Source organism: Meleagris gallopavo, chromosome 2, assembly GCF_000146605.3.
Source record: "Meleagris gallopavo isolate NT-WF06-2002-E0010 breed Aviagen turkey brand Nicholas breeding stock chromosome 2, Turkey_5.1, whole genome shotgun sequence".
NCBI lineage: Eukaryota > Metazoa > Chordata > Aves > Galliformes > Phasianidae > Meleagris > Meleagris gallopavo.
In genome coordinates, this window is record NC_015012.2 from 89,235,697 (window position 1) to 89,239,677 (window position 3,981).

At 38.2% G+C, this 3,981-nt stretch overlaps 1 long non-coding RNA gene across 2 annotated transcripts; it reads right to left on the minus strand.

Moving 5' to 3' along the window:
- Positions 1-1,740: 1,740 nt before the first annotated feature.
- On the minus strand, positions 1,741-3,765 carry LOC109366481. Of its 2 annotated transcripts, none has more exons than XR_002112809.1 (3): positions 3,696-3,765; positions 2,600-2,689; positions 1,741-1,848 (listed from the first exon to the last, which is right to left on the minus strand). It is a non-coding gene; the product is annotated as an uncharacterized LOC109366481 (long non-coding RNA). The 2 variants fall into 2 exon arrangements; XR_002112807.1 differs by having other exon boundaries at positions 3,684-3,755.
- Between the last annotated feature and the right edge of the window lie 216 nt (positions 3,766-3,981).

Consider the following 3,981-nt stretch of genomic DNA (forward strand, 5'->3'; position numbering starts at 1 on the left):
AAAGTGCAGGGTGTTTTTCAGTAATACCTTTTGTGCGGAAATTGTTATGGTACAATCTCAAGCTCCAGCCAGAATTTAGATCCTTGCTGTTCTGGTGCTGTGTCCTCTTGTAGTCCCTAACAAGTGACTGATAAATATTATTTTTGCACGAATTTGATTATTATTATTATGTACGTAAAACAAGTGTATGACTTGAGCTGTGAAGATATGGGTACCAGAGAAATCTAGATCCTACAGTGACTTTGTGGTAATCAAAAGCTTTTGTTTTGTATTTTTATTTCTTTAATAAGACAAAGTATCCATCTAATTGTCTATATGTTCCTTGGGATAGAAAATTCTACTCTTGTATTTCTGGCTTTGAAATATCTTGCAAAATATTAAAGCCAGCTCTGCTTTGTAATGCAAACATAAAGGAAAAAGCCCTATTGGAAGGAGCTGGCCAAAGTAAGAGCGTCTCTCCCTATGGAAATATCAGCATTACTTGGGTAATGAGGTAGCTAATTTCTCTCTGTGTAGTGACAGTACAACTGACCTCAGGTTTACAGTTAGCATTCTGAAGGCAAAGAGTCAAGCCTTTAACTTTAATCTTAAGTCCCTAGATAATAAAATGTGGCGTAGCATAAATTTGTTAATCTTCTAGTCATGTCAGTTAAATTCATAGAGCTCGGTGTCATAAAGCTCTTTGTAGGACAGGCATAACTATTCAAAAGGTATATCATTACTTAGCCCTAATACTCAACTGACATTAGTATTGCCTTTTATTTAAGCCTGCAAAAATTGTTCTAGCTGATCTGAAAACTGCTGATGTAATGCAAACTCCTTTTGTCTTACGTTCAACTAATATTTTTGGCTTATGTTGAGCTCTGAATGTTTTGGACTCCTGGGGATGCATTTGCTTTTTTATGTAGGAGGGCAGATTTTATTCATAGCTGCACGTTCCTATTAAAAACCTAGGGGCAGAAATAAGGACACTTCATGTGAACTAACTTGTCTTCGCACTGTAAGAAATGAAGCTGATATCTGTTGCCCAAGATGTGACGTGCTGTTGATGAAACCTTTGACCTTCTGAAGTCAGCACTCTGATACTTTTTATTTAGCTTTCCATAGCAGACTACTTGTGAAAAAATATTTACAAATTTATTGGTTTACTGTCTAAACAAGTCTTTGGGTTAAAACAAGACTAATGTAAAATGCTAATGTAAACTCATACATTAATATTAATCTGTGAGCAGGCAGTTTTCTGTTTATTTTGTTTTTTTTATGATGTCATAAGGTGAGAAGAAATCTGTGTTCACAAAATAGTTTATATTAATCATCATTTACTTTGCTGCCCCACGAAATACAGTGTGGATAGCTGGAAGGTTGACTTGGGAAATGCGCTTAGAAATGTTTAGAGCTTGTATTTTAGGAATGCGAGTTTCATTAGAAGCTAGATTTATATAGCTATCATTTGGATCTTATTCAATAAAAAAGGATAATATCAGTGCAAACCACAGATGAATACCAGCTACTTGTTTCTATAAAGCAGCAGTGTGCAGGTATCACAGATTTGATTCGAAGCTGACTGAAGTTAATGGGAATCTTTCTGTTGCCATTAGCAGGCTATCTTGCAGTCCTTATGTGATATGTTGACTGATGCAGCTAATATGTATGGAATAATGAAAAAGGATACTCCATCACTAGAATGTGCTGCTGACTTCAGAAATGAACGTGTACCAGTCTTGCAATGTTGTTTTTTTTAAAAAAAACGAATAGTTATTTTATTGTGATATGATTGCCTGGTGTGTCTTCATAATCTTAAGTGCTTTTTCCTTGCAGAATGCCTTACATCTGAATAGCAGAGGATAGCTGCATTTGGGGAGAACAAAATAACATACAATGTTAGGCTGAGTATAATAAAGTAACCTCTGCAAGTTTTTATTGACCTGCAGTAGTTAGTCACAAAATCTGGGCTTTCTTAAGGGAGGGAGGGGGGAAGACGTAATTCAAAAAAAATAAAAAATAAAAATCTCTTCCTTTCAGAGATCTGAAGCAGTTTAGAACCATTTGATCTACGATCTTAGAAAACATGTCCTTTGAAACACAGTAAATTCCTTTTCCATAGAAGGAACAATACTAATGCAATAACTAAAGGCTAGATTCTGCTACCCTTGTGTGAAAAGAGTGCTTCTCCCTTGAAATGGCACTATTTAAATCAGTGCAGCTGCTTAAGGCGCAGTTCAGCGTGAGTAGCAGAATGTAGTACCAGCTGTTTTAGAGAAGGTCAAAGGCATTTGCTGAGGCTTTTCTGGATAGCCATATCCTCATCAGTTCTCCATCCTGCACTGCTTTTTTTGGCAGCATGAATGTTTTGCTTGTAGAAGAGTAGCTTTATTTGTTGTGAGAATTCTTTTAGGAAATTTATTTCCTTATTTATATCTCCTCAGAGGCACCTGCTGTATTGTCCATTTTTCTTCCTTTGTGCCTTAATATAGATGCTATTTAAAGCTTAAGAAATTGATTATATTAGCAGCTGGTATTGCCAAGGGAAGATGGAATAGCTGGGTAGCTGAATAAAAAACAAAAAGTTAACTGTTAACTTACCAAGCATTTGATTTACCTGCCTAATGTGTGGAATAGAGTGGCCATCCGTAACCAGGAGGTGGCATGGTTGGGCTCCGCATGCCAAAACAGCCTCAGATCCCAGCACCTTTTGAGAAAGAAACCATCTGACCCATCAGGCGTGCCCTGTCCTCGTGCACTGGATGCATGCTTTTCTTGTTTCAATATTGTACAGGCAATATGGACTGGTAACTAGATCTGGTGTGACAGGCTAGCCTATCTACAAAATCTGGCATATCAGCAGTGAACAGTGCATAAGACTCCTAAGAAAGGCCAACATATGTACATGAAAATTAATACATCTATTTATCTAGTCCACTGAGTAATGCTATAAAAGTAGTTGAACAGTTCCTTCGTGATGTCTGAGGAGAGAAGGTTTCAGCTCAAAAACTGAGGCGTTGGGTCTTGTTTCTGAATGCATAGATGCTGCTGTTGTGTAGTTCCTGTCTCATCTTTAATAAAATAGGAGCACATCATGCCTACTTGTATGCAGCAGCGGGACCTTGACCTAGAGACACTGCCTCAATAAAGAGATGTTTTCCTGACCTGTGGGTCACTACAGTTGTCCTGCATTTCAGTTCAGGGTAAGTGTGCCTTTTTAAAAACAAACATTTCGTAACTTTTTCAATTCAGTCTTTTCTTCAACAAGCTACTGAATGTGAAGAAAAAAAAAATGTCCTCACAGCTGACCTCAGTATATATGTTTAAGTAGTGTTGAGAAAAAGGTTTTGAGACATTAGTATAGAGCTTACATGCCAGAAAATAGCCAGGTTTATAGGCTGATCTTGCCTGAGAAGTGTGAAAGTATGTTCATCTTTTGTTCCTATTGCATTTTTCCATCCTTTGATGGGTGATATACAAGAGGGTAAGGCTTAGTGCTTCATGTTTTTACTTGGGTAGATACTGATAGGACAAGGTGGAATGGTTTTAAGCCCATGGAGGGAAGGTTTAGATTGGTTGGATGTCAGGGGGAAGTTCTTTACTATGAGAGTGGTGAGTACTGATACAGGCTGCCCAGAGAGGTTGTGGATGCCCTATCTCTGGAGGTGTTCAAGGCCAGATTGGATGGGGCCCTGGCCAACCTGGTCTAATACCAGATCTGGAGCTTGGTGGCTCTGCTTGTGGCAGGAGGGGCTGGAACTTGCTGATCCTTGGGGTCCCAAGCCATTCTGAGTTTCTATGATGTCAGAATAAGCGTGGAGCTGGACAGCTTTTAAAGTGGTGTAAAACGTAATGGTCTTTGGCCATATAAGCAAGTAAAAACTATGGGGGTGGATCAGACAACTGAAATACCTTAATGCAGATTAAAGCTCTGAGGTGTGTACATGGTGTTTGATTTTTCCTTCTACCATATGTTTTCAATGAATATCTTTTAAAACT